At 41.5% G+C, this 25,721-nt stretch overlaps 41 non-coding genes across 41 annotated transcripts; 22 read left to right on the top strand and 19 right to left on the bottom strand.

Moving 5' to 3' along the window:
• The first annotated feature begins 5 nt into the window (after positions 1–5).
• Positions 6–115, top strand: TRNAL-CAA (transfer RNA leucine (anticodon CAA)). Its single transcript has 2 exons — positions 6–43; positions 70–115. It is a non-coding gene; the product is annotated as a tRNA-Leu (tRNA).
• A 762-nt stretch (positions 116–877) lies between these two features.
• Positions 878–950, bottom strand: TRNAR-UCG (transfer RNA arginine (anticodon UCG)). The gene has a single exon. It is a non-coding gene; the product is annotated as a tRNA-Arg (tRNA).
• A 275-nt stretch (positions 951–1,225) lies between these two features.
• TRNAL-CAA (transfer RNA leucine (anticodon CAA)) lies at positions 1,226–1,335 on the top strand. Its single transcript has 2 exons — positions 1,226–1,263; positions 1,290–1,335. It is a non-coding gene; the product is annotated as a tRNA-Leu (tRNA).
• A 762-nt stretch (positions 1,336–2,097) lies between these two features.
• TRNAR-UCG (transfer RNA arginine (anticodon UCG)) lies at positions 2,098–2,170 on the bottom strand. Its single transcript has one exon. It is a non-coding gene; the product is annotated as a tRNA-Arg (tRNA).
• Positions 2,171–2,445: 275 nt separating this feature from the next.
• Positions 2,446–2,555, top strand: TRNAL-CAA (transfer RNA leucine (anticodon CAA)). The gene is made up of 2 exons: positions 2,446–2,483; positions 2,510–2,555. It is a non-coding gene; the product is annotated as a tRNA-Leu (tRNA).
• A 762-nt stretch (positions 2,556–3,317) lies between these two features.
• Positions 3,318–3,390, bottom strand: TRNAR-UCG (transfer RNA arginine (anticodon UCG)). Its single transcript has one exon. It is a non-coding gene; the product is annotated as a tRNA-Arg (tRNA).
• A 275-nt stretch (positions 3,391–3,665) lies between these two features.
• On the top strand, positions 3,666–3,775 carry TRNAL-CAA (transfer RNA leucine (anticodon CAA)). Its single transcript has 2 exons — positions 3,666–3,703; positions 3,730–3,775. It is a non-coding gene; the product is annotated as a tRNA-Leu (tRNA).
• Positions 3,776–4,537: 762 nt separating this feature from the next.
• Positions 4,538–4,610, bottom strand: TRNAR-UCG (transfer RNA arginine (anticodon UCG)). The gene has a single exon. It is a non-coding gene; the product is annotated as a tRNA-Arg (tRNA).
• A 275-nt stretch (positions 4,611–4,885) lies between these two features.
• On the top strand, positions 4,886–4,995 carry TRNAL-CAA (transfer RNA leucine (anticodon CAA)). The gene is made up of 2 exons: positions 4,886–4,923; positions 4,950–4,995. It is a non-coding gene; the product is annotated as a tRNA-Leu (tRNA).
• A 762-nt stretch (positions 4,996–5,757) lies between these two features.
• On the bottom strand, positions 5,758–5,830 carry TRNAR-UCG (transfer RNA arginine (anticodon UCG)). Its single transcript has one exon. It is a non-coding gene; the product is annotated as a tRNA-Arg (tRNA).
• A 275-nt stretch (positions 5,831–6,105) lies between these two features.
• Positions 6,106–6,215, top strand: TRNAL-CAA (transfer RNA leucine (anticodon CAA)). The gene is made up of 2 exons: positions 6,106–6,143; positions 6,170–6,215. It is a non-coding gene; the product is annotated as a tRNA-Leu (tRNA).
• A 762-nt stretch (positions 6,216–6,977) lies between these two features.
• Positions 6,978–7,050, bottom strand: TRNAR-UCG (transfer RNA arginine (anticodon UCG)). Its single transcript has one exon. It is a non-coding gene; the product is annotated as a tRNA-Arg (tRNA).
• Positions 7,051–7,325: 275 nt separating this feature from the next.
• Positions 7,326–7,435, top strand: TRNAL-CAA (transfer RNA leucine (anticodon CAA)). The gene is made up of 2 exons: positions 7,326–7,363; positions 7,390–7,435. It is a non-coding gene; the product is annotated as a tRNA-Leu (tRNA).
• A 762-nt stretch (positions 7,436–8,197) lies between these two features.
• TRNAR-UCG (transfer RNA arginine (anticodon UCG)) lies at positions 8,198–8,270 on the bottom strand. The gene has a single exon. It is a non-coding gene; the product is annotated as a tRNA-Arg (tRNA).
• Positions 8,271–8,545: 275 nt separating this feature from the next.
• On the top strand, positions 8,546–8,655 carry TRNAL-CAA (transfer RNA leucine (anticodon CAA)). The gene is made up of 2 exons: positions 8,546–8,583; positions 8,610–8,655. It is a non-coding gene; the product is annotated as a tRNA-Leu (tRNA).
• A 762-nt stretch (positions 8,656–9,417) lies between these two features.
• On the bottom strand, positions 9,418–9,490 carry TRNAR-UCG (transfer RNA arginine (anticodon UCG)). Its single transcript has one exon. It is a non-coding gene; the product is annotated as a tRNA-Arg (tRNA).
• A 275-nt stretch (positions 9,491–9,765) lies between these two features.
• On the top strand, positions 9,766–9,875 carry TRNAL-CAA (transfer RNA leucine (anticodon CAA)). The gene is made up of 2 exons: positions 9,766–9,803; positions 9,830–9,875. It is a non-coding gene; the product is annotated as a tRNA-Leu (tRNA).
• A 762-nt stretch (positions 9,876–10,637) lies between these two features.
• On the bottom strand, positions 10,638–10,710 carry TRNAR-UCG (transfer RNA arginine (anticodon UCG)). The gene has a single exon. It is a non-coding gene; the product is annotated as a tRNA-Arg (tRNA).
• A 275-nt stretch (positions 10,711–10,985) lies between these two features.
• TRNAL-CAA (transfer RNA leucine (anticodon CAA)) lies at positions 10,986–11,095 on the top strand. The gene is made up of 2 exons: positions 10,986–11,023; positions 11,050–11,095. It is a non-coding gene; the product is annotated as a tRNA-Leu (tRNA).
• A 762-nt stretch (positions 11,096–11,857) lies between these two features.
• Positions 11,858–11,930, bottom strand: TRNAR-UCG (transfer RNA arginine (anticodon UCG)). The gene has a single exon. It is a non-coding gene; the product is annotated as a tRNA-Arg (tRNA).
• A 275-nt stretch (positions 11,931–12,205) lies between these two features.
• TRNAL-CAA (transfer RNA leucine (anticodon CAA)) lies at positions 12,206–12,315 on the top strand. Its single transcript has 2 exons — positions 12,206–12,243; positions 12,270–12,315. It is a non-coding gene; the product is annotated as a tRNA-Leu (tRNA).
• A 762-nt stretch (positions 12,316–13,077) lies between these two features.
• TRNAR-UCG (transfer RNA arginine (anticodon UCG)) lies at positions 13,078–13,150 on the bottom strand. Its single transcript has one exon. It is a non-coding gene; the product is annotated as a tRNA-Arg (tRNA).
• Positions 13,151–13,425: 275 nt separating this feature from the next.
• Positions 13,426–13,535, top strand: TRNAL-CAA (transfer RNA leucine (anticodon CAA)). The gene is made up of 2 exons: positions 13,426–13,463; positions 13,490–13,535. It is a non-coding gene; the product is annotated as a tRNA-Leu (tRNA).
• Positions 13,536–14,297: 762 nt separating this feature from the next.
• TRNAR-UCG (transfer RNA arginine (anticodon UCG)) lies at positions 14,298–14,369 on the bottom strand. The gene has a single exon. It is a non-coding gene; the product is annotated as a tRNA-Arg (tRNA).
• A 275-nt stretch (positions 14,370–14,644) lies between these two features.
• Positions 14,645–14,754, top strand: TRNAL-CAA (transfer RNA leucine (anticodon CAA)). The gene is made up of 2 exons: positions 14,645–14,682; positions 14,709–14,754. It is a non-coding gene; the product is annotated as a tRNA-Leu (tRNA).
• Positions 14,755–15,507: 753 nt separating this feature from the next.
• On the bottom strand, positions 15,508–15,580 carry TRNAR-UCG (transfer RNA arginine (anticodon UCG)). The gene has a single exon. It is a non-coding gene; the product is annotated as a tRNA-Arg (tRNA).
• Positions 15,581–15,855: 275 nt separating this feature from the next.
• Positions 15,856–15,965, top strand: TRNAL-CAA (transfer RNA leucine (anticodon CAA)). The gene is made up of 2 exons: positions 15,856–15,893; positions 15,920–15,965. It is a non-coding gene; the product is annotated as a tRNA-Leu (tRNA).
• Positions 15,966–17,075: 1,110 nt separating this feature from the next.
• On the top strand, positions 17,076–17,185 carry TRNAL-CAA (transfer RNA leucine (anticodon CAA)). Its single transcript has 2 exons — positions 17,076–17,113; positions 17,140–17,185. It is a non-coding gene; the product is annotated as a tRNA-Leu (tRNA).
• A 762-nt stretch (positions 17,186–17,947) lies between these two features.
• On the bottom strand, positions 17,948–18,020 carry TRNAR-UCG (transfer RNA arginine (anticodon UCG)). The gene has a single exon. It is a non-coding gene; the product is annotated as a tRNA-Arg (tRNA).
• Positions 18,021–18,295: 275 nt separating this feature from the next.
• Positions 18,296–18,405, top strand: TRNAL-CAA (transfer RNA leucine (anticodon CAA)). Its single transcript has 2 exons — positions 18,296–18,333; positions 18,360–18,405. It is a non-coding gene; the product is annotated as a tRNA-Leu (tRNA).
• Positions 18,406–19,167: 762 nt separating this feature from the next.
• Positions 19,168–19,240, bottom strand: TRNAR-UCG (transfer RNA arginine (anticodon UCG)). Its single transcript has one exon. It is a non-coding gene; the product is annotated as a tRNA-Arg (tRNA).
• Positions 19,241–19,515: 275 nt separating this feature from the next.
• Positions 19,516–19,625, top strand: TRNAL-CAA (transfer RNA leucine (anticodon CAA)). Its single transcript has 2 exons — positions 19,516–19,553; positions 19,580–19,625. It is a non-coding gene; the product is annotated as a tRNA-Leu (tRNA).
• Positions 19,626–20,387: 762 nt separating this feature from the next.
• Positions 20,388–20,460, bottom strand: TRNAR-UCG (transfer RNA arginine (anticodon UCG)). Its single transcript has one exon. It is a non-coding gene; the product is annotated as a tRNA-Arg (tRNA).
• Positions 20,461–20,735: 275 nt separating this feature from the next.
• Positions 20,736–20,845, top strand: TRNAL-CAA (transfer RNA leucine (anticodon CAA)). The gene is made up of 2 exons: positions 20,736–20,773; positions 20,800–20,845. It is a non-coding gene; the product is annotated as a tRNA-Leu (tRNA).
• A 1,110-nt stretch (positions 20,846–21,955) lies between these two features.
• TRNAL-CAA (transfer RNA leucine (anticodon CAA)) lies at positions 21,956–22,065 on the top strand. The gene is made up of 2 exons: positions 21,956–21,993; positions 22,020–22,065. It is a non-coding gene; the product is annotated as a tRNA-Leu (tRNA).
• Positions 22,066–22,827: 762 nt separating this feature from the next.
• Positions 22,828–22,900, bottom strand: TRNAQ-UUG (transfer RNA glutamine (anticodon UUG)). The gene has a single exon. It is a non-coding gene; the product is annotated as a tRNA-Gln (tRNA).
• A 275-nt stretch (positions 22,901–23,175) lies between these two features.
• Positions 23,176–23,285, top strand: TRNAL-CAA (transfer RNA leucine (anticodon CAA)). Its single transcript has 2 exons — positions 23,176–23,213; positions 23,240–23,285. It is a non-coding gene; the product is annotated as a tRNA-Leu (tRNA).
• Positions 23,286–24,047: 762 nt separating this feature from the next.
• Positions 24,048–24,120, bottom strand: TRNAR-UCG (transfer RNA arginine (anticodon UCG)). Its single transcript has one exon. It is a non-coding gene; the product is annotated as a tRNA-Arg (tRNA).
• A 275-nt stretch (positions 24,121–24,395) lies between these two features.
• On the top strand, positions 24,396–24,505 carry TRNAL-CAA (transfer RNA leucine (anticodon CAA)). Its single transcript has 2 exons — positions 24,396–24,433; positions 24,460–24,505. It is a non-coding gene; the product is annotated as a tRNA-Leu (tRNA).
• Positions 24,506–25,258: 753 nt separating this feature from the next.
• TRNAR-UCG (transfer RNA arginine (anticodon UCG)) lies at positions 25,259–25,331 on the bottom strand. Its single transcript has one exon. It is a non-coding gene; the product is annotated as a tRNA-Arg (tRNA).
• A 274-nt stretch (positions 25,332–25,605) lies between these two features.
• TRNAL-CAA (transfer RNA leucine (anticodon CAA)) lies at positions 25,606–25,715 on the top strand. The gene is made up of 2 exons: positions 25,606–25,643; positions 25,670–25,715. It is a non-coding gene; the product is annotated as a tRNA-Leu (tRNA).
• The last annotated feature ends 6 nt before the right edge of the window (positions 25,716–25,721 follow it).

Here is a 25,721-nt window from a genome sequence, read left to right as displayed (position 1 = left end):
GTCTTGTCAGGATGGCCGAGTGGTCTAAGGCGCCAGACTCAAGAAATGTTTCTTCACATTGTGTGGGTGTTCTGGTCTCCAAATGGAGGCGTGGGTTCAAATCCCACTTCTGACAAAAAGTTTACACATTTAGCTTGAACTAGAATGACCACTTCCACTGTGTTTTCATGCTACCATGTCACTGACAAGAAAACAAAAACAAAGAATCCCAAAACTTTGCAGATCCTTCATAAAGATCAAATTCTTCTGAAAACTCTGCTAGGCCATGCTGTAAAATCTCTTATTTCACGTGCAACTTTAGTCAGAAAAGTAAGTCTTGCTAGATCTCTTCACATTGGCCTGTTTTGCATGTATAGTTATGTAAAACATTACAAATAGGTGTCCATACACTTGAAAATCCAGTAATACACTGTTTCACCCTGCTCTGCACATACTCAGTTGCTCTCCCATTTTACGCATATTTGGGCACTGCTGAGCTTGGGGAGGCTCATCTATTGACAGCCTTAAAGCTCAATTAAACCCTCCTATCCTTTACAGCCAATGAAGCTGCTTCTGTTTAAACTGCAACAGCCATGGTGCTGCACATGTGATCAGTTATGACACCAGCCATTTGATGGTTTGACAGTTTGGTTGAGAACACAAGCAAATGTGACAGTTATCAATCCCGGGATTTCAGGATTCTAACTGTTTTTTGAAACTGTTAAATCAATTGGTTTAGCTCCACTTTATGATTTACTGCTGTTTGGGGGCTCTTGGCTTCAGCAAAATAGCAGCCTTTAGCAAGAAGCAAGTTGTTATGGGTAAAGATGCGATTTAATTTAAAAGGAGCAAGAATTTGCAAGTAAAGGTCACAGGAACTGGAAAGCAGCATAGAAAACGACCACGAAGGGACTCGAACCCTCAATTTTCTGATCCGAAGTCAGACGCCTTATCCATTAGGCCACGCAGTCAGCCACTGGGCCACCATTTTTGTTTGTGGTGTGCGAATCAGCCAAACACTTGAAGATCACCTGGGACATCCTCTTCTACTTGCTTTGCTCAAGCAGATTTGGTAGAAAGGATCTGAAAAGTTTGACTTGGTGCCAAGGTCATGCTTTATGAAGTGCATTTGCAAAAGGGCCTAGGTGCAGAGTGTTAATACAGCTCCTTGACAGTGGTAATAAATCAACAGAGTACCATGAGTAGATGATATATCTAGAGGCAACCAAAAATATCGAAATGTCTTGTCAGGATGGCCGAGTGGTCTAAGGCGCCAGACTCAAGAAATGTTTCTTCACATTGTGTGGGTGTTCTTGTCTCCAAATGGAGGCGTGGGTTCAAATCCCACTTCTGACAAAAAGTTTACACATTTAGCTTGAACTAGAATGACCACTTCCACTGTGTTTTCATGCTACCATGTCACTGACAAGAAAACAAAAACAAAGAATCCCAAAACTTTGCAGATCCTTCATAAAGATCAAATTCTTCTGAAAACTCTGCTAGGCCATGCTGTAAAATCTCTTATTTCACGTGCAACTTTAGTCAGAAAAGTAAGTCTTGCTAGATCTCTTCACATTGGCCTGTTTTGCATGTATAGTTATGTAAAACATTACAAATAGGTGTCCATACACTTGAAAATCCAGTAATACACTGTTTCACCCTGCTCTGCACATACTCAGTTGCTCTCCCATTTTACACATATTTGGGCACTGCTGAGTTTGGGGAGGCTCATCTATTGACAGCCTTAAAGCTCAATTAAACCCTCCTATCCTTTACAGCCAATGAAGCTGCTTCTGTTTAAACTGCAACGGCCATGGTGCTGCACATGTGATCAGTTATGACACCAGCCATTTGATGGTTTGACAGTTTGGTTGAGAACACAAGCAAATGTGACAGTTATCAATCCTGGGATTTCAGGATTCTAACTGTTTTTTGAAACTGTTAAATCAATTGGTTTAGCTCCACTTTATGATTTACTGCTGTTTGGGGGCTCTTGGCTTCAGCAAAATAGCAGCCTTTAGCAAGAAGCAAGTTGTTATGGGTAAAGATGCGATTTAATTTAAAAGGAGCAAGAATTTGCAAGTAAAGGTCACAGGAACTGGAAAGCAGCATAGAAAACGACCACAAAGGGACTCGAACCCTCAATCTTCTGATCCGAAGTCAGACGCCTTATCCATTAGGCCACGCAGTCAGCCACTGGGCCACCATTTTTGTTTGTGGTGTGCGAATCAGCCAAACACTTGAAGATCACCTGGGACATCTTCTTCTACTTGCTTTGCTCAAGCAGATTTGGTAGTAAGGATCTGAAAAGTTTGACTTGGTGCCAAGGTCATGCTTTATGAAGTGCATTTGCAAAAGGGCCTAGGTGCAGAGTGTTAATACAGCTCCTTGACAGTGGTAATAAATCAACAGAGTACCACGAGTAGATGATATATCTAGAGGCAACCAAAAATATCGAAATGTCTTGTCAGGATGGCCGAGTGGTCTAAGGCGCCAGACTCAAGAAATGTTTCTTCACATTGTGTGGGTGTTCTGGTCTCCAAATGGAGGCGTGGGTTCAAATCCCACTTCTGACAAAAAGTTTACACATTTAGCTTGAACTAGAATGACCACTTCCACTGTGTTTTCATGCTACCATGTCACTGACAAGAAAACAAAAACAAAGAATCCCAAAACTTTGCAGATCCTTCATAAAGATCAAATTCTTCTGAAAACTCTGCTAGGCCATGCTGTAAAATCTCTTATTTCACGTGCAACTTTAGTCAGAAAAGTAAGTCTTGCTAGATCTCTTCACATTGGCCTGTTTTGCATGTATAGTTATGTAAAACATTACAAATAGGTGTCCATACACTTGAAAATCCAGTAATACACTGTTTCACCCTGCTCTGCACATACTCAGTTGCTCTCCCATTTTACGCATATTTGGGCACTGCTGAGTTTGGGGAGGCTCATCTATTGACAGCCTTAAAGCTCAATTAAACCCTCCTATCCTTTACAGCCAATGAAGCTGCTTCTGTTTAAACTGCAACGGCCATGGTGCTGCACATGTGATCAGTTATGACACCAGCCATTTGATGGTTTAACAGTTTGGTTGAGAACACAAGCAAATGTGACAGTTATCAATCCCGGGATTTCAGGATTCTAACTGTTTTTTGAAACTGTTAAATCAATTGGTTTAGCTCCACTTTATGATTTACTGCTGTTTGGGGGCTCTTGGCTTCAGCAAAATAGCAGCCTTTAGCAAGAAGCAAGTTGTTATGGGTAAAGATGCGATTTAATTTAAAAGGAGCAAGAATTTGCAAGTAAAGGTCACAGGAACTGGAAAGCAGCATAGAAAACGACCACGAAGGGACTCGAACCCTCAATCTTCTGATCCGAAGTCAGACGCCTTATCCATTAGGCCACGCAGTCAGCCACTGGGCCACCATTTTTGTTTGTGGTGTGCGAATCAGCCAAACACTTGAAGATCACCTGGGACATCTTCTTCTACTTGCTTTGCTCAAGCAGATTTGGTAGTAAGGATCTGAAAAGTTTGACTTGGTGCCAAGGTCATGCTTTATGAAGTGCATTTGCAAAAGGGCCTAGGTGCAGAGTGTTAATACAGCTCCTTGACAGTGGTAATAAATCAACAGAGTACCACGAGTAGATGATATATCTAGAGGCAACCAAAAATATCGAAATGTCTTGTCAGGATGGCCGAGTGGTCTAAGGCGCCAGACTCAAGAAATGTTTCTTCACATTGTGTGGGTGTTCTGGTCTCCAAATGGAGGCGTGGGTTCAAATCCCACTTCTGACAAAAAGTTTACACATTTAGCTTGAACTAGAATGACCACTTCCACTGTGTTTTCATGCTACCATGTCACTGACAAGAAAACAAAAACAAAGAATCCCAAAACTTTGCAGATCCTTCATAAAGATCAAATTCTTCTGAAAACTCTGCTAGGCCATGCTGTAAAATCTCTTATTTCACGTGCAACTTTAGTCAGAAAAGTAAGTCTTGCTAGATCTCTTCACATTGGCCTGTTTTGCATGTATAGTTATGTAAAACATTACAAATAGGTGTCCATACACTTGAAAATCCAGTAATACACTGTTTCACCCTGCTCTGCACATACTCAGTTGCTCTCCCATTTTACGCATATTTGGGCACTGCTGAGCTTGGGGAGGCTCATCTATTGACAGCCTTAAAGCTCAATTAAACCCTCCTATCCTTTACAGCCAATGAAGCTGCTTCTGTTTAAACTGCAACAGCCATGGTGCTGCACATGTGATCAGTTATGACACCAGCCATTTGATGGTTTGACAGTTTGGTTGAGAACACAAGCAAATGTGACAGTTATCAATCCCGGGATTTCAGGATTCTAACTGTTTTTTGAAACTGTTAAATCAATTGGTTTAGCTCCACTTTATGATTTACTGCTGTTTGGGGGCTCTTGGCTTCAGCAAAATAGCAGCCTTTAGCAAGAAGCAAGTTGTTATGGGTAAAGATGCGATTTAATTTAAAAGGAGCAAGAATTTGCAAGTAAAGGTCACAGGAACTGGAAAGCAGCATAGAAAACGACCACGAAGGGACTCGAACCCTCAATTTTCTGATCCGAAGTCAGACGCCTTATCCATTAGGCCACGCAGTCAGCCACTGGGCCACCATTTTTGTTTGTGGTGTGCGAATCAGCCAAACACTTGAAGATCACCTGGGACATCCTCTTCTACTTGCTTTGCTCAAGCAGATTTGGTAGAAAGGATCTGAAAAGTTTGACTTGGTGCCAAGGTCATGCTTTATGAAGTGCATTTGCAAAAGGGCCTAGGTGCAGAGTGTTAATACAGCTCCTTGACAGTGGTAATAAATCAACAGAGTACCATGAGTAGATGATATATCTAGAGGCAACCAAAAATATCGAAATGTCTTGTCAGGATGGCCGAGTGGTCTAAGGCGCCAGACTCAAGAAATGTTTCTTCACATTGTGTGGGTGTTCTTGTCTCCAAATGGAGGCGTGGGTTCAAATCCCACTTCTGACAAAAAGTTTACACATTTAGCTTGAACTAGAATGACCACTTCCACTGTGTTTTCATGCTACCATGTCACTGACAAGAAAACAAAAACAAAGAATCCCAAAACTTTGCAGATCCTTCATAAAGATCAAATTCTTCTGAAAACTCTGCTAGGCCATGCTGTAAAATCTCTTATTTCACGTGCAACTTTAGTCAGAAAAGTAAGTCTTGCTAGATCTCTTCACATTGGCCTGTTTTGCATGTATAGTTATGTAAAACATTACAAATAGGTGTCCATACACTTGAAAATCCAGTAATACACTGTTTCACCCTGCTCTGCACATACTCAGTTGCTCTCCCATTTTACACATATTTGGGCACTGCTGAGTTTGGGGAGGCTCATCTATTGACAGCCTTAAAGCTCAATTAAACCCTCCTATCCTTTACAGCCAATGAAGCTGCTTCTGTTTAAACTGCAACGGCCATGGTGCTGCACATGTGATCAGTTATGACACCAGCCATTTGATGGTTTGACAGTTTGGTTGAGAACACAAGCAAATGTGACAGTTATCAATCCTGGGATTTCAGGATTCTAACTGTTTTTTGAAACTGTTAAATCAATTGGTTTAGCTCCACTTTATGATTTACTGCTGTTTGGGGGCTCTTGGCTTCAGCAAAATAGCAGCCTTTAGCAAGAAGCAAGTTGTTATGGGTAAAGATGCGATTTAATTTAAAAGGAGCAAGAATTTGCAAGTAAAGGTCACAGGAACTGGAAAGCAGCATAGAAAACGACCACAAAGGGACTCGAACCCTCAATCTTCTGATCCGAAGTCAGACGCCTTATCCATTAGGCCACGCAGTCAGCCACTGGGCCACCATTTTTGTTTGTGGTGTGCGAATCAGCCAAACACTTGAAGATCACCTGGGACATCTTCTTCTACTTGCTTTGCTCAAGCAGATTTGGTAGTAAGGATCTGAAAAGTTTGACTTGGTGCCAAGGTCATGCTTTATGAAGTGCATTTGCAAAAGGGCCTAGGTGCAGAGTGTTAATACAGCTCCTTGACAGTGGTAATAAATCAACAGAGTACCACGAGTAGATGATATATCTAGAGGCAACCAAAAATATCGAAATGTCTTGTCAGGATGGCCGAGTGGTCTAAGGCGCCAGACTCAAGAAATGTTTCTTCACATTGTGTGGGTGTTCTGGTCTCCAAATGGAGGCGTGGGTTCAAATCCCACTTCTGACAAAAAGTTTACACATTTAGCTTGAACTAGAATGACCACTTCCACTGTGTTTTCATGCTACCATGTCACTGACAAGAAAACAAAAACAAAGAATCCCAAAACTTTGCAGATCCTTCATAAAGATCAAATTCTTCTGAAAACTCTGCTAGGCCATGCTGTAAAATCTCTTATTTCACGTGCAACTTTAGTCAGAAAAGTAAGTCTTGCTAGATCTCTTCACATTGGCCTGTTTTGCATGTATAGTTATGTAAAACATTACAAATAGGTGTCCATACACTTGAAAATCCAGTAATACACTGTTTCACCCTGCTCTGCACATACTCAGTTGCTCTCCCATTTTACGCATATTTGGGCACTGCTGAGTTTGGGGAGGCTCATCTATTGACAGCCTTAAAGCTCAATTAAACCCTCCTATCCTTTACAGCCAATGAAGCTGCTTCTGTTTAAACTGCAACGGCCATGGTGCTGCACATGTGATCAGTTATGACACCAGCCATTTGATGGTTTAACAGTTTGGTTGAGAACACAAGCAAATGTGACAGTTATCAATCCCGGGATTTCAGGATTCTAACTGTTTTTTGAAACTGTTAAATCAATTGGTTTAGCTCCACTTTATGATTTACTGCTGTTTGGGGGCTCTTGGCTTCAGCAAAATAGCAGCCTTTAGCAAGAAGCAAGTTGTTATGGGTAAAGATGCGATTTAATTTAAAAGGAGCAAGAATTTGCAAGTAAAGGTCACAGGAACTGGAAAGCAGCATAGAAAACGACCACGAAGGGACTCGAACCCTCAATCTTCTGATCCGAAGTCAGACGCCTTATCCATTAGGCCACGCAGTCAGCCACTGGGCCACCATTTTTGTTTGTGGTGTGCGAATCAGCCAAACACTTGAAGATCACCTGGGACATCTTCTTCTACTTGCTTTGCTCAAGCAGATTTGGTAGTAAGGATCTGAAAAGTTTGACTTGGTGCCAAGGTCATGCTTTATGAAGTGCATTTGCAAAAGGGCCTAGGTGCAGAGTGTTAATACAGCTCCTTGACAGTGGTAATAAATCAACAGAGTACCACGAGTAGATGATATATCTAGAGGCAACCAAAAATATCGAAATGTCTTGTCAGGATGGCCGAGTGGTCTAAGGCGCCAGACTCAAGAAATGTTTCTTCACATTGTGTGGGTGTTCTGGTCTCCAAATGGAGGCGTGGGTTCAAATCCCACTTCTGACAAAAAGTTTACACATTTAGCTTGAACTAGAATGACCACTTCCACTGTGTTTTCATGCTACCATGTCACTGACAAGAAAACAAAAACAAAGAATCCCAAAACTTTGCAGATCCTTCATAAAGATCAAATTCTTCTGAAAACTCTGCTAGGCCATGCTGTAAAATCTCTTATTTCACGTGCAACTTTAGTCAGAAAAGTAAGTCTTGCTAGATCTCTTCACATTGGCCTGTTTTGCATGTATAGTTATGTAAAACATTACAAATAGGTGTCCATACACTTGAAAATCCAGTAATACACTGTTTCACCCTGCTCTGCACATACTCAGTTGCTCTCCCATTTTACGCATATTTGGGCACTGCTGAGCTTGGGGAGGCTCATCTATTGACAGCCTTAAAGCTCAATTAAACCCTCCTATCCTTTACAGCCAATGAAGCTGCTTCTGTTTAAACTGCAACAGCCATGGTGCTGCACATGTGATCAGTTATGACACCAGCCATTTGATGGTTTGACAGTTTGGTTGAGAACACAAGCAAATGTGACAGTTATCAATCCCGGGATTTCAGGATTCTAACTGTTTTTTGAAACTGTTAAATCAATTGGTTTAGCTCCACTTTATGATTTACTGCTGTTTGGGGGCTCTTGGCTTCAGCAAAATAGCAGCCTTTAGCAAGAAGCAAGTTGTTATGGGTAAAGATGCGATTTAATTTAAAAGGAGCAAGAATTTGCAAGTAAAGGTCACAGGAACTGGAAAGCAGCATAGAAAACGACCACGAAGGGACTCGAACCCTCAATTTTCTGATCCGAAGTCAGACGCCTTATCCATTAGGCCACGCAGTCAGCCACTGGGCCACCATTTTTGTTTGTGGTGTGCGAATCAGCCAAACACTTGAAGATCACCTGGGACATCCTCTTCTACTTGCTTTGCTCAAGCAGATTTGGTAGAAAGGATCTGAAAAGTTTGACTTGGTGCCAAGGTCATGCTTTATGAAGTGCATTTGCAAAAGGGCCTAGGTGCAGAGTGTTAATACAGCTCCTTGACAGTGGTAATAAATCAACAGAGTACCATGAGTAGATGATATATCTAGAGGCAACCAAAAATATCGAAATGTCTTGTCAGGATGGCCGAGTGGTCTAAGGCGCCAGACTCAAGAAATGTTTCTTCACATTGTGTGGGTGTTCTTGTCTCCAAATGGAGGCGTGGGTTCAAATCCCACTTCTGACAAAAAGTTTACACATTTAGCTTGAACTAGAATGACCACTTCCACTGTGTTTTCATGCTACCATGTCACTGACAAGAAAACAAAAACAAAGAATCCCAAAACTTTGCAGATCCTTCATAAAGATCAAATTCTTCTGAAAACTCTGCTAGGCCATGCTGTAAAATCTCTTATTTCACGTGCAACTTTAGTCAGAAAAGTAAGTCTTGCTAGATCTCTTCACATTGGCCTGTTTTGCATGTATAGTTATGTAAAACATTACAAATAGGTGTCCATACACTTGAAAATCCAGTAATACACTGTTTCACCCTGCTCTGCACATACTCAGTTGCTCTCCCATTTTACACATATTTGGGCACTGCTGAGTTTGGGGAGGCTCATCTATTGACAGCCTTAAAGCTCAATTAAACCCTCCTATCCTTTACAGCCAATGAAGCTGCTTCTGTTTAAACTGCAACGGCCATGGTGCTGCACATGTGATCAGTTATGACACCAGCCATTTGATGGTTTGACAGTTTGGTTGAGAACACAAGCAAATGTGACAGTTATCAATCCTGGGATTTCAGGATTCTAACTGTTTTTTGAAACTGTTAAATCAATTGGTTTAGCTCCACTTTATGATTTACTGCTGTTTGGGGGCTCTTGGCTTCAGCAAAATAGCAGCCTTTAGCAAGAAGCAAGTTGTTATGGGTAAAGATGCGATTTAATTTAAAAGGAGCAAGAATTTGCAAGTAAAGGTCACAGGAACTGGAAAGCAGCATAGAAAACGACCACAAAGGGACTCGAACCCTCAATCTTCTGATCCGAAGTCAGACGCCTTATCCATTAGGCCACGCAGTCAGCCACTGGGCCACCATTTTTGTTTGTGGTGTGCGAATCAGCCAAACACTTGAAGATCACCTGGGACATCTTCTTCTACTTGCTTTGCTCAAGCAGATTTGGTAGTAAGGATCTGAAAAGTTTGACTTGGTGCCAAGGTCATGCTTTATGAAGTGCATTTGCAAAAGGGCCTAGGTGCAGAGTGTTAATACAGCTCCTTGACAGTGGTAATAAATCAACAGAGTACCACGAGTAGATGATATATCTAGAGGCAACCAAAAATATCGAAATGTCTTGTCAGGATGGCCGAGTGGTCTAAGGCGCCAGACTCAAGAAATGTTTCTTCACATTGTGTGGGTGTTCTGGTCTCCAAATGGAGGCGTGGGTTCAAATCCCACTTCTGACAAAAAGTTTACACATTTAGCTTGAACTAGAATGACCACTTCCACTGTGTTTTCATGCTACCATGTCACTGACAAGAAAACAAAAACAAAGAATCCCAAAACTTTGCAGATCCTTCATAAAGATCAAATTCTTCTGAAAACTCTGCTAGGCCATGCTGTAAAATCTCTTATTTCACGTGCAACTTTAGTCAGAAAAGTAAGTCTTGCTAGATCTCTTCACATTGGCCTGTTTTGCATGTATAGTTATGTAAAACATTACAAATAGGTGTCCATACACTTGAAAATCCAGTAATACACTGTTTCACCCTGCTCTGCACATACTCAGTTGCTCTCCCATTTTACGCATATTTGGGCACTGCTGAGTTTGGGGAGGCTCATCTATTGACAGCCTTAAAGCTCAATTAAACCCTCCTATCCTTTACAGCCAATGAAGCTGCTTCTGTTTAAACTGCAACGGCCATGGTGCTGCACATGTGATCAGTTATGACACCAGCCATTTGATGGTTTAACAGTTTGGTTGAGAACACAAGCAAATGTGACAGTTATCAATCCCGGGATTTCAGGATTCTAACTGTTTTTTGAAACTGTTAAATCAATTGGTTTAGCTCCACTTTATGATTTACTGCTGTTTGGGGGCTCTTGGCTTCAGCAAAATAGCAGCCTTTAGCAAGAAGCAAGTTGTTATGGGTAAAGATGCGATTTAATTTAAAAGGAGCAAGAATTTGCAAGTAAAGGTCACAGGAACTGGAAAGCAGCATAGAAAACGACCACGAAGGGACTCGAACCCTCAATCTTCTGATCCGAAGTCAGACGCCTTATCCATTAGGCCACGCAGTCAGCCACTGGGCCACCATTTTTGTTTGTGGTGTGCGAATCAGCCAAACACTTGAAGATCACCTGGGACATCTTCTTCTACTTGCTTTGCTCAAGCAGATTTGGTAGTAAGGATCTGAAAAGTTTGACTTGGTGCCAAGGTCATGCTTTATGAAGTGCATTTGCAAAAGGGCCTAGGTGCAGAGTGTTAATACAGCTCCTTGACAGTGGTAATAAATCAACAGAGTACCACGAGTAGATGATATATCTAGAGGCAACCAAAAATATCGAAATGTCTTGTCAGGATGGCCGAGTGGTCTAAGGCGCCAGACTCAAGAAATGTTTCTTCACATTGTGTGGGTGTTCTGGTCTCCAAATGGAGGCGTGGGTTCAAATCCCACTTCTGACAAAAAGTTTACACATTTAGCTTGAACTAGAATGACCACTTCCACTGTGTTTTCATGCTACCATGTCACTGACAAGAAAACAAAAACAAAGAATCCCAAAACTTTGCAGATCCTTCATAAAGATCAAATTCTTCTGAAAACTCTGCTAGGCCATGCTGTAAAATCTCTTATTTCACGTGCAACTTTAGTCAGAAAAGTAAGTCTTGCTAGATCTCTTCACATTGGCCTGTTTTGCATGTATAGTTATGTAAAACATTACAAATAGGTGTCCATACACTTGAAAATCCAGTAATACACTGTTTCACCCTGCTCTGCACATACTCAGTTGCTCTCCCATTTTACGCATATTTGGGCACTGCTGAGCTTGGGGAGGCTCATCTATTGACAGCCTTAAAGCTCAATTAAACCCTCCTATCCTTTACAGCCAATGAAGCTGCTTCTGTTTAAACTGCAACAGCCATGGTGCTGCACATGTGATCAGTTATGACACCAGCCATTTGATGGTTTGACAGTTTGGTTGAGAACACAAGCAAATGTGACAGTTATCAATCCCGGGATTTCAGGATTCTAACTGTTTTTTGAAACTGTTAAATCAATTGGTTTAGCTCCACTTTATGATTTACTGCTGTTTGGGGGCTCTTGGCTTCAGCAAAATAGCAGCCTTTAGCAAGAAGCAAGTTGTTATGGGTAAAGATGCGATTTAATTTAAAAGGAGCAAGAATTTGCAAGTAAAGGTCACAGGAACTGGAAAGCAGCATAGAAAACGACCACGAAGGGACTCGAACCCTCAATTTTCTGATCCGAAGTCAGACGCCTTATCCATTAGGCCACGCAGTCAGCCACTGGGCCACCATTTTTGTTTGTGGTGTGCGAATCAGCCAAACACTTGAAGATCACCTGGGACATCCTCTTCTACTTGCTTTGCTCAAGCAGATTTGGTAGAAAGGATCTGAAAAGTTTGACTTGGTGCCAAGGTCATGCTTTATGAAGTGCATTTGCAAAAGGGCCTAGGTGCAGAGTGTTAATACAGCTCCTTGACAGTGGTAATAAATCAACAGAGTACCATGAGTAGATGATATATCTAGAGGCAACCAAAAATATCGAAATGTCTTGTCAGGATGGCCGAGTGGTCTAAGGCGCCAGACTCAAGAAATGTTTCTTCACATTGTGTGGGTGTTCTTGTCTCCAAATGGAGGCGTGGGTTCAAATCCCACTTCTGACAAAAAGTTTACACATTTAGCTTGAACTAGAATGACCACTTCCACTGTGTTTTCATGCTACCATGTCACTGACAAGAAAACAAAAACAAAGAATCCCAAAACTTTGCAGATCCTTCATAAAGATCAAATTCTTCTGAAAACTCTGCTAGGCCATGCTGTAAAATCTCTTATTTCACGTGCAACTTTAGTCAGAAAAGTAAGTCTTGCTAGATCTCTTCACATTGGCCTGTTTTGCATGTATAGTTATGTAAAACATTACAAATAGGTGTCCATACACTTGAAAATCCAGTAATACACTGTTTCACCCTGCTCTGCACATACTCAGTTGCTCTCCCATTTTACACATATTTGGGCACTGCTGAGTTTGGGGAGGCTCATCTATTGACAGCCTTAAAGCTCAATTAAACCCTCCTATCCTTTACAGCCAATGAAGCTGCTTCTGTTTAAACTGCAACGGCCATGGTGCTGCACATGTGATCAGTTATGACACCAGCCATTTGATGGTTTGACAGTTTGGTTGAGAACACAAGCAAATGTGACAGTTATCAATCCTGGGATTTCAGGATTCTAACTGTTTTTTGAAACTGTTAAATCAATTGGTTTAGCTCCACTTTATGATTTACTGCTGTTTGGGGGCTCTTGGCTTCAGCAAAATAGCAGCCTTTAGCAAGAAGCAAGTTGTTATGGGTAAAGATGCGATTTAATTTAAAAGGAGCAAGAATTTGCAAGTAAAGGTCACAGGAACTGGAAAGCAGCATAGAAAACGACCACAAAGGGACTCGAACCCTCAATCTTCTGATCCGAAGTCAGACGCCTTATCCATTAGGCCACGCAGTCAGCCACTGGGCCACCATTTTTGTTTGTGGTGTGCGAATCAGCCAAACACTTGAAGATCACCTGGGACATCTTCTTCTACTTGCTTTGCTCAAGCAGATTTGGTAGTAAGGATCTGAAAAGTTTGACTTGGTGCCAAGGTCATGCTTTATGAAGTGCATTTGCAAAAGGGCCTAGGTGCAGAGTGTTAATACAGCTCCTTGACAGTGGTAATAAATCAACAGAGTACCACGAGTAGATGATATATCTAGAGGCAACCAAAAATATCGAAATGTCTTGTCAGGATGGCCGAGTGGTCTAAGGCGCCAGACTCAAGAAATGTTTCTTCACATTGTGTGGGTGTTCTGGTCTCCAAATGGAGGCATGGGTTCAAATCCCAGTTCTGACAAAAAGTTTACACATTTAGCTTGAACTAGAATGACCACTTCCATTGTGTTTTCATTTTACCATGTCACTGACAAGAAAACAAAAACAAAGAATCCCAAAACTTTGCAGATCCTTCATAAAGATCAAATTCTTCTGAAAACTCTGCTAGGCCATGCTGTAAAATCTCTTATTTCACGTGCAACTTTAGTCAGAAAAGTAAGTCTTGCTAGATCTCTTCACATTGGCCTGTTTTGCATGTATAGTTATGTAAAACGTTACAAATAAGTGTCCATACACTTGAAAATCCAGTAATACACTGTTTCACCCTGCTCTGCACATACTCAGTTGCTCTCCCATTTTACGCATATTTGGGCACTGCTGAGTTTGGGGAGGCTCATCTATTGACAGCCTTAAAGCTCAATTAAACCCTCCTATCCTTTACAGCCAATGAAGCTGCTTCTGTTTAAACTGCAACGGCCATGGTGCTGCACATGTGATCAGTTATGACACCAGCCATTTGATGGTTTGACAGTTTGGTTGAGAACACAAGCAAATGTGACAGTTATCAATCCCGGGATTTCAGGATTCTAACTGTTTTTTGAAACTGTAAAATCAATTGGTTTAGCTCCACTTTATGATTTACTGCTGTTTGGGGGCTCTGGGCTTCAGCAAAATAGCAGCCTTTAGCAAGAAGCAAGTTGTTATGGGTAAAGTTGCGATTTAATTTAAAAGGAGCAAGAATTTGCAAGTAAAGGTCACAGGAACTGGAAAGCAGCATAGAAAACAACCACGAAGGGACTCGAACCCCAATCTTCTGATTCGAAGTCAGACGCCCTATCCATTAGGCCACGCAGTCTACAACAGGGTCACCATTTTTGTTTGTGGTGTGCGGATCAGCCAAACACTTGAAGATCACCTGGGACATCTTCTTCTACTTGCTTTGCTCAAGCAGATTTGGTAGAAAGGATCTGAAAAGTTTGACTTGGTGCCAAGGTCATGCTTTATGAAGTGCATTTGCAAAAGGGCCTAGGTGCAGAGTGTTAATACAGCTCCTTGACAGTGGTAATAAATCAACAGAGTACCACGAGAAGATGATATATCTAGAGGCAACCAAAAATATCAAAATGTCTTGTCAGGTTGGCCGAGTGGTCTAAGGCGCCAGACTCAAGAAATGTTTCTTCACATTGTGTGGGTGTTCTGGTCTCCAAATGGAGGCGTGGGTTCAAATCCCACTTCTGACAAAAAGATTACACGTTTACCTTGAACTAGAATGACCACTTCCACTGTGTTTTCATGCTACCATGTCACTGACAAGAAAACAAAAACAAAGAATCCCAAAACTTTGCAGATCCTTCATAAAGATCAAATTCTTCTGAAAACTCTGCTAGGCCATGCTGTAAAATCTCTTATTTCACGTGCAACTTTAGTCAGAAAAGTAAGTCTTGCTAGATCTCTTCACATTTGCATGTATAGTTATGTAAAACATTACAAATAGGTGTCCATACACTTGAAAATCCAGTAATACACTGTTTCACCCTGCTCTGCACATACTCAGTTGCTTTCCCATTTTACGCATATTTGGGCACTGCTGAGTTTGGGGAGGCTCATCTATTGACAGCCTTAAAGCTCAATTAAACCCTCCTATCCTTTACAGCCAATGAAGCTGCATCTGTTTAAACTGCAACGGCCATGGTGCTGCACATGTGATCAGTTATGACACCAGCCATTTGATGGTTTGACAGTTTGGTTGAGAACACAAGCAAATGTGACAGTTATCAATCCCGGGATTTCAGGATTCTAACTGTTTTTTGAAACTGTTAAATCAATTGGTTTAGCTCCACTTTATGATTTACTGCTGTTTGGGGGCTCTTGGCTTCAGCAAAATAGCAGCCTTTAGCAAGAAGCAAGTTGTTATGGGTAAAGTTGCGATTTAATTTAAAAGGAGCAAGAATTTGCAAGTAAAGGTCACAGGAACTGGAAAGCAGCATAGAAAACGACCACGAAGGGACTCGAACCCTCAATCTTCTGATCCGAAGTCAGACGCCTTATCCATTAGGCCACGCAGTCTGCCGCCAGGCCACCATTTTTGTTTGTGGTGTGCGAATCAGCCAAACACTTGAAGATCACCTGGGACATCTTCTTCTACTTGCTTTGCTCAAGCAGATTTGGTAGAAAGGATCTGAAAAGTTTGACTTGGTGCCAAGGTCATGCTTTATGAATTGCATTTGCAAAAGGGCCTAGGTGCAGAGTGTTAATACAGCTCCTTGACAGTGGTAATAGATCAACGGAGTACTAAGAGTAGATGATATTTCTAGAGGCAACCGAAAACAACAAAACGTCTTGTCAGGATGGCCGAGTGGTCTAAGGCGCCAGACTCAAGAAATGTTTCTTCACATTGTGTGGGTGTTCTGGTCTCCAAATGGAGGCGTGGGTTCAAATCTCACTTCTGACAAAAAGTTTACACATTTAGCTTGAACTAGAATGACCACTTCCACTGTGTTTTCATTCTACCATGTCACTGACAAGAAAACAAAAACAAAGAATCCCAAAACTTTGCAGATCCTTCATAAAGATCAAATTCTTCTGAAAACTCTGCTAGGCCATGCTGTAAAATCTCTTATTTCATGTGCAACTTTAGTCAGAAAAGTAAGTCTTGCTAGATCTCTTCACATTGGCCTGTTTTGCATGTATAGTTATGTAAAACATTACAAATAGGTGTCCATACACTTGAAAATCCAGTAATACACTGTTTCACCCTGCTCTGCACATACTCAGTTGCTCTCCCATTTTACGCATATTTGGGCACTGCTGAGTTTGGGGAGGCTCATCTATTGACAGGCTTAAAGCTCAATTAAACCCTCCTATCCTTTACAGCCAATGAAGCTGCTTCTGTTTAAACTGCAACGACAATGGTGCTGCACATGTGATCAGTTATGACACCAGCCATTTGATGGTTTGACAGTTTGGTTGAGAACACAAGCAAATGTGACAGTTATCAATCCCGGGATTACAGGATTCTAACTGTTTTTTGAAACTGTTAAATCAATTGGTTTAGCTCCACTTTATGATTTACTGCTGTTTGGGGGCTCTGGGCTTCAGCAAAATAGCAGCCTTTAGCAAGAAGCAAGTTGTTATGGGTAAAGTTGCGATTTAATTTAAAAGGAGCAAGAATTTGCAAGTAAAGTTCACAGGAACTGGAAAGCAGCATAGAAAACGACCACGAAGGGACTCAAACCCTCAATATTTTGTTCTGAAGTCAGACGTCTTATCCATTAGGCCACGCAGTCTGCCACTGGGCCACCATTTTTTTTTGTGGTGTGCGAATCAGCCAAACACTTGAAGATCACCTGGGACATCTTCTTCTACTTGCTTTGCTCAAGCAGATTTGGTAGAAAGGATCTGAAAAGTTTGACTTGGTGCCAAGGTCATGCTTTATGAAGTGCATTTGCAAAAGGGCCTAGGTGCAGAGTGTTAATACAGCTCCTTGACAGTGGTAATAGATCAACAGAGTACCACGAGTAGATGATATATCTAGAGGCAACCAAGAATATCAAAATGTCTTGTCAGGATGGCTGAGTGGTCTAAGGCGCCAGACTCAAGAAATGTTTCTTTACATTGTGTGGGTGTTCTGGTCTCCAAATGGAGGCGTGGGTTCAAATCCCACTTCTGACAAAAAGTTTACACATTTAGCTTGAACTAGAGTGACCACTTCCACTGTGTTTTCATGCTACCATGTCACTGACAAGAAAACAAAAACAAAGAATCCCAAAACTTTGCAGATCCTTCATAAAGATCAAATTCTTCTGAAAACTCTGCTAGGCCATGCTGTAAAATCTCTTATTTCACGTGCAACTTTAGTCAGAAAAGTAAGTCTTGCTAGATCTCTTCACATTGGCCTGTTTTGCATGTATAGTTATGTAAAACATTACAAATAAGTGTCCATACACTTGAAAATCCAGTAATACACTGTTTCACCCTGCTCTGCACATACTCAGTTGCTCTCCCATTTTACGTATATTTGGGCACTGCTGAGTTTGGGGAGGCTCATCTATTGACAGCCTTAAAGCTCAATTAAACCCTCCTATCCTTTACAGCCAATGAAGCTGCTTCTGTTTAAACTGCAACGGCAATGGTGCTGCACATGTGATCAGTTATGACACCAGCCATTTGATGGTTTGACAGTTTGGTTGAGAACACAAGCAAATGTGACAGTTATCAATCCCGGGATTTCAGGATTCTAACTGTTTTTTGAAACTGTTAAATCAATTGGTTTAGCTCCACTTTATGATTTACTGCTGTTTGGGGGCTCTGGGCTTCAGCAAAATAGCAGCCTTTAGCAAGAAGCAAGTTGTTATGGGTAAAGTTGCGATTTAATTTAAAAGGAGTAAGAATTTGCAAGGAAAGGTCACAGGAACTGGAAAGCAGCATAGAAAATGACCACGAAGGGACTCGAACCCTCAATCTTCTGATCCGAAGTCAGACGCCTTATCCATTAGGCCACGCAGTCCGCTGCAGGGCTACCATTTTTGTTTGTGGTGTGCGAATCAGCCAAACACTTGAAGATCACCTGGGACATCTTCTTCTACTTGCTTTGCTCAAGCAGATTTGGTAGAAAGGATCTGAAAAGTTTGACTTGGTGCCAAGGTCATGCTTTATGAAGTGCATTTGCAAAAGGGCCTAGGTGCAGAGTGTTAATACAGCTCCTTGACAGTGGTAATAGATCAACGGAGTACTAAGAGTAGATGATATTTCTAGAGGCAACCGAAAACAACAAAACGTCTTGTCAGGATGGCCGAGTGGTCTAAGGCGCCAGACTCAAGAAATGTTTCTTCACATTGTGTGGGTGTTCTGGTCTCCAAATGGAGGCGTGGGTTCAAATCCCACTTCTGACAAAAAGTTTACACATTTAGCTTGAACTAGAATGACCACTTCCACTGTGTTTTCATGCTACCATGTCACTGACAAGAAAACAAAAACAAAGAATCCCAAAACTTTGCAGATCCTTCATAAAGATCAAATTCTTCTGAAAACTCTGCTAGGCCATGCTGTAAAATCTCTTATTTCACGTGCAACTTTAGTCAGAAAAGTAAGTCTTGCTAGATCTCTTCACATTGGCCTGTTTTGCATGTATAGTTATGTAAAACATTACAAATAGGTGTCCATACACTTGAAAATCCAGTAATACACTGTTTCACCCTGCTCTGCACATACTCAGTTGCTCTCCCATTTTACGCATATTTGGGCACTGCTGAGTTTGGGGAGGCTCATCTATTGACAGCCTTAAAGCTCAATTAAACCCTCCTATCCTTTACAGCCAATGAAGCTGCTTCTGTTTAAACTGCAACGGCCATGGTGCTGCACATGTGATCAGTTATGACACCAGCCATTTGATGGTTTGACAGTTTGGTTGAGAACACAAGCAAATGTGACAGTTATCAATCCCGGGATTTCAGGATTCTAACTGTTTTTTGAAACTGTTAAATCAATTGGTTTAGCTCCACTTTATGATTTACTGCTGTTTGGGGGCTCTTGGCTTCAGCAAAATAGCAGCCTTTAGCAAGAAGCAAATTGTTATGGGTAAAGATGCGATTTAATTTAAAAGGAGCAAGAATTTGCAAGTAAAGGTCACAGGAACTGGAAAGCAGCATAGAAAACGACCACGAAGGGACTCGAACCCTCAATCTTCTGATCCGAAGTCAGACGCCTTATCCATTAGGCCACGCAGTCAGCCACTGGGCCACCATTTTTGTTTGTGGTGTGCGAATCAGCCAAACACTTGAAGATCACCTGGGACATCTTCTTCTACTTGCTTTGCTCAAGCAGATTTGGTAGTAAGGATCTGAAAAGTTTGACTTGGTGCCAAGGTCATGCTTTATGAAGTGCATTTGCAAAAGGGCCTAGGTGCAGAGTGTTAATACAGCTCCTTGACAGTGGTAATAGATCAACAGAGTACCACGAGTATATGATATATCTAGAGGCAACCAAGAATAGCAAAATGTCTTGTCAGGATGGCCGAGTGGTCTAAGGCGCCAGACTCAAGAAATGTTTCTTCACATTGTGTGGGTGTTCTGGTCTCCAAATGGAGGCGTGGGTTCAAATCCCACTTCTGACAAAAAGTTTACACATTTAGCTTGAACTAGAATGACCACTTCCACTGTGTTTTCATGCTACCATGTCACTGACAAGAAAACAAAAACAAAGAATCCCAAAACTTTGCAGATCCTTCATAAAGATCAAATTCTTCTGAAAACTCTGCTAGGCCATGCTGTAAAATCTCTTATTTCACGTGCAACTTTAGTCAGAAAAGTAAGTCTTGCTAGATCTCTTCACATTGGCCTGTTTTGCATGTATAGTTATGTAAAACATTACAAATAGGTGTCCATACACTTGAAAATCCAGTAATACACTGTTTCACCCTGCTCTGCACATACTCAGTTGCTCTCCCATTTTACGCATATTTGGGCACTGCTGAGTTTGGGGAGGCTCATCTATTGACAGCCTTAAAGCTCAATTAAACCCTCCTATCCTTTACAGCCAATGAAGCTGCTTCTGTTTAAACTGCAACGGCCATGGTGCTGCACATGTGATCAGTTATGACACCAGCCATTTGATGGTTTGACAGTTTGGTTGAGAACACAAGCAAATGTGACAGTTATCAATCCCGGGATTTCAGGATTCTAACTGTTTTTTGAAACTGTTAAATCAATTGGTTTAGCTCCACTTTATGATTTACTGCTGTTTGGGGGCTCTTGGCTTCAGCAAAATAGCAGCCTTTAGCAAGAAGCAAGTTGTTATGGGTAAAGATGCGATTTAATTTAAAAGGAGCAAGAATTTGCAAGTAAAGGTCACAGGAACTGGAAAGCAGCATAGAAAACGACCACGAAGGGACTCGAACCCTCAATCTTCTGATCCGAAGTCAGACGCCTTATCCATTAGGCCACGCAGTCAGCCACTGGGCCACCATTTTTGTTTGTGGTGTGCGAATCAGCCAAACACTTGAAGATCACCTGGGACATCTTCTTCTACTTGCTTTGCTCAAGCAGATTTGGTAGTAAGGATCTGAAAAGTTTGACTTGGTGCCAAGGTCATGCTTTATGAAGTGCATTTGCAAAAGGGCCTAGGTGCAGAGTGTTAATACAGCTCCTTGACAGTGGTAATAAATCAACAGAGTACCACGAGTAGATGATATATCTAGAGGCAACCAAAAATATCAAAATGTCTTGTCAGGATGGCCGAGTGGTCTAAGGCGCCAGACTCAAGAAATGTTTCTTCACATTGTGTGGGTGTTCTGGTCTCCAAATGGAGGCGAGGGTTCAAATCCCACTTCTGACAAAAAGTTTACACATTTAGCTTGAACTAGAATTACCACTTCCACTGTGTTTTCATGCTAACATGTCACTGACAAGAAAACAAAAACAAAGAATCCCAAAACTTTGCAGATCCTTCATAAAGATCAAATTCTTCTGAAAACTCTGCTAGGCCATGCTGTAAAATCTCTTATTTCACGTGCAACTTTAGTCAGAAAAGTAAGTCTTGCTAGATCTCTTCACATTGGCCTGTTTTGCATGTATAGTTATGTAAAACATTACAAATAGGTGTCCATACACTTGAAAATCCAGTAATACACTGTTTCACCCTGCTCTGCACATACTCAGTTGCTCTCCCATTTTACGCATATTTGGGCACTGCTGAGTTTGGGGAGGCTCATCTATTGACAGCCTTAAAGCTCAATTAAACCCTCCTATCCTTTACAGCCAATGAAGCTGCTTCTGTTTAAACTGCAACGGCCATGGTGCTGCACATGTGATCAGTTATGACACCAGCCATTTGATGGTTTGACAGTTTGGTTGAGAACACAAGCAAATGTGACAGTTATCAATCCCGGGATTTCAGGATTCTAACTGTTTTTTGAAACTGTTAAATCAATTGGTTTAGCTCCACTTTATGATTTACTGCTGTTTGGGGGCTCTTGGCTTCAGCAAAATAGCAGCCCTTAGCAAGAAGCAAGTTGTTATGGGTAAAGATGCGATTTAATTTAAAAGGAGCAAGAATTTGCAAGTAAAGGTCACAGGAACTGGAAAGCAGCATAGAAAACTACCACGAAGGGACTCGAACCCTCAATCTTCTGATCCGAAGTCAGACGCCTTATCCATTAGGCCACGCATACAGCCACTGGGCCACCACTTTTGTTTGTGGTGTGCGAATCAGCCAAACACTTGAAGATCACCTGGGACATCTTCTTCTACTTGCTTTGCTCAAGCAGATTTGGTAGTAAGGATCTGAAAAGTTTGACTTAGTGCCAAGGTCATGCTTTATGAAGTGCATTTGCAAAAGGGCCTAGGTGCAGAGTGTTAATACAGCTCCTTGACAGTGGTAATAAATCAACAGAGTACCACGAGTAGATGATATATCTAGAGGCAACCAAAAATATAAAAATGTCTTGTCAGGATGGCCGAGTGGTCTAAGGCGCCAGACTCAAGAAATGTTTCTTCACATTGTGTGGGTGTTCTGGTCTCCAAATGGAGGCGTGGGTTCAAATCCCACTTCTGACAAAAAGTTTACACATTTAGCTTGAACTAGAATGACCACTTCCACTGTGTTTTCATGCTACCATGTCACTGACAAGAAAACAAAAACAAAGAATCCCAAAACTTTGCAGATCCTTCATAAAGATCAAATTCTTCTGAAAACTCTGCTAGGCCATGCTGTAAAATCTCTTATTTCACGAGCAACTTTAGTCAGAAAAGTAAGTCTTGCTAGATCTCTTCACATTGGCCTGTTTTGCATGTATAGTTATGTAAAACATTACAAATAGGTGTCCATACACTTGAAAATCCAGTAATACACTGTTTCACCCTGCTCTGCACATACTCAGTTGCTCTCCCATTTTACGCATATTTGGGCACTGCTGAGTTTGGGGAGGCTCATCTATTGACAGCCTTAAAGCTCAATTAAACCCTCCTATCCTTTACAGCCAATGAAGCTGCTTCTGTTTAAACTGCAACGGCCATGGTGCTGCACATGTGATCAGTTATGACACCAGCCATTTGATGGTTTGACAGTTTGGTTGAGAACACAAGCAAATGTGACAGTTATCAATCCCGGGATTTCAGGATTCTAACTGTTTTTTGAAACTGTTAAATCAATTGGTTTAGCTCCACTTTATGATTTACTGCTGTTTGGGGGCTCTTGGCTTCAGCAAAATAGCAGCCTTTAGCAAGAAGCAAGTTGTTATGGGTAAAGATGCGATTTAATTTAAAAGGAGCAAGAATTTGCAAGTAAAGGTCACAGGAACTGGAAAGCAGCATAGAAAACGACCACGAAGGGACTCGAACCCTCAATCTTCTGATCCAAAGTCAGACGCCTTATCCATTAGGCCACGCAGTCAGCCACTGGGCCACCATTTTTGTTTGTGGTGTGCGAATCAGCCAAACACTTGAAGATCACCTGGGACATCTTCTTCTACTTGCTTTGCTCAAGCAGATTTGGTAGTAAGGATCTGAAAAGTTTGACTTGGTGCCAAGGTCATGCTTTATGAAGTGCATTTGCAAAAGGGCCTAGGTGCAGAGTGTTAATACAGCTCCTTGACAGTGGTAATAAATCAACAGAGTACCACGAGTAGATGATATATCTAGAGGCAACCAAAAATATCGAAATGTCTTGTCAGGATGGCCGAGTGGTCTAAGGCGCCAGACTCAAGAAATGTTTCTTCACATTGTGTGGGTGTTCTGGTCTCCAATTGGAGGCATGGGTTCAAATCCCAGTTCTTACAAAAAGTTTACACATTTAGCTTGAACTAGAATGACCACTTCCATTGTGTTTTCATTTTACCATGTCACTGACAAGAAAACAAAAACAAAGAATCCCAAAACTTTGCAGATCCTTCATAAAGATCAAATTCTTCTGAAAACTCTGCTAGGCCATGCTGTAAAATCTCTTATTTCACGTGCAACTTTAGTCAGAAAAGTAAGTCTTGCTAGATCTCTTCACATTGGCCTGTATTGCATGTATAGTTATGTAAAACGTTACAAATAAGTGTCCATACACTTGAAAATCCAGTAATACACTGTTTCACCCTGCTCTGCACATACTCAGTTGCTCTCCCATTTTACGCATATTTGGGCACTGCTGAGTTTGGGGAGGCTCATCTATTGACAGCCTTAAAGCTCAATTAAACCCTCCTATCCTTTACAGCCAATGAAGCTGCTTCTGTTTAAACTGCAACGGCCATGGTGCTGCACATGTGATCAGTTATGACACCAGCCATTTGATGGTTTGACAGTTTGGTTGAGAACACAAGCAAATGTGACAGTTATCAATCCCGGGATTTCAGGATTCTAACTGTTTTTTGAAACTGTAAAATCAATTGGTTTAGCTCCACTTTATGATTTACTGCTGTTTGGGGGCTCTGGGCTTCAGCAAAATAGCAGCCTTTAGCAAGAAGCAAGTTGTTATGGGTAAAGTTGCGATTTAATTTAAAAGGAGCAAGAATTTGCAAGTAAAGGTCACAGGAACTGGAAAGCAGCATAGAAAACAACCACGAAGGGACTCGAACCCCCAATCTTCTGATCCGAAGTCAGACGCCCTATCCATTAGGCCACGCAGTCTACAACAGGGTCACCATTTTTGTTTGTGGTGTGCGGATCAGCCAAACACTTGAAGATCACCTGGGACATCTTCTTCTACTTGCTTTGCTCAAGCAGATTTGGTAGAAAGGATCTGAAAAGTTTGACTTGGTGCCAAGGTCATGCTTTATGAAGTGCATTTGCAAAAGGGCCTAGGTGCAGAGTGTTAATACAGCTCCTTGACAGTGGTAATAAATCAACAGAGTACCACGAGAAGATGATATATCTAGAGGCAACCAAAAATATCAAAATGTCTTGTCAGGTTGGCCGAGTGGTCTAAGGCGCCAGACTCAAGAAATGTTTCTTCACATTGTGTGGGTGTTCTGGTCTCCAAATGGAGGCGTGGGTTCAAATCCCACTTCTGACAAAAAGATTACACGTTTACCTTGAACTAGAATGACCACTTCCACTGTGTTTTCATGCTACCATGTCACTGACAAGAAAACAAAAACAAAGAATCCCAAAACTTTGCAGATCCTTCATAAAGATCAAATTCTTCTGAAAACTCTGCTAGGCCATGCTGTAAAATCTCTTATTTCACGTGCAACTTTAGTCAGAAAAGTAAGTCTTGCTAGATCTCTTCACATTTGCATGTATAGTTATGTAAAACATTACAAATAGGTGTCCATACACTTGAAAATCCAGTAATACACTGTTTCACCCTGCTCTGCACATACTCAGTTGCTCTCCCATTTTACGCATATTTGGGCACTGCTGAGTTTGGGGAGGCTCATCTATTGACAGCCTTAAAGCTCAATTAAACCCTCCTATCCTTTACAGCCAATGAAGCTGCTTCTGTTTAAACTGCAACGGCCATGGTACTGCACATGTGATCAGTTATGACACCAGCCATTTCATGGTTTGACAGTTTGGTTGAGAACACAAGCAAATGTGACAGTTATCAATCCCGGGATTTCAGGATTCTAACTGTTTTTTGAAACTGTTAAATCAATTGGTTTAGCTCCACTTTATGATTTACTGCTGTTTGGGGTCTCTGGGCTTCAGCAAAATAGCAGCCTTTAGCAAGAAGCAAGTTGTTATGGGTAAAGTTGCGATTTAATTTAAAAGGAGCAAGAATTTGCAAGTAAAGGTCACAGGAACTGGAAAGCAGCATAGAAAACGACCACGAAGGGACTCGAACCCTCAATCTTCTGATCCGAAGTCAGACGCCTTATCCATTAGGCCACGCAGTCTGCCACTGGGCCCCATTTTTATTTGTGGTGTGCGAATCAGCCAAACACTTGAAGATCACCTGGGACATCTTCTTCTACTTGCTTTGCTCAAGCAGATTTGGTAGAAAGGATCTGAAAAGTTTGACTTGGTGCCAAGGTCATGCTTTATGAAGTGCATTTGCAAAAGGGCCTAGGTGCAGAGTGTTAATACAGCTCCTTGACAGTGGTAATAGATCAACAGTGTACCACGAGTAGATGATATATCTAGAGGCAACCAAAAATATCAAAATGTCTTGTCAGGGTGGCCGAGTGGTCTAAGGCGCCAGACTCAAGAAATGTTTCTTCACATTGTGTGGGTGTTCTGGTCTCCAAATGGAGGCGTGGGTTCAAATCCCACTTCTGACAAAAAGT

This window comes from Aquarana catesbeiana, linkage group LG12 (genome assembly GCF_042186555.1).
Source record: "Aquarana catesbeiana isolate 2022-GZ linkage group LG12, ASM4218655v1, whole genome shotgun sequence".
In the NCBI taxonomy this organism is placed as follows: domain Eukaryota; kingdom Metazoa; phylum Chordata; class Amphibia; order Anura; family Ranidae; genus Aquarana; species Aquarana catesbeiana.
Note: the sequence above shows the minus strand (reverse complement) of the source record. Positions and strands in the feature narration are given on the sequence as shown.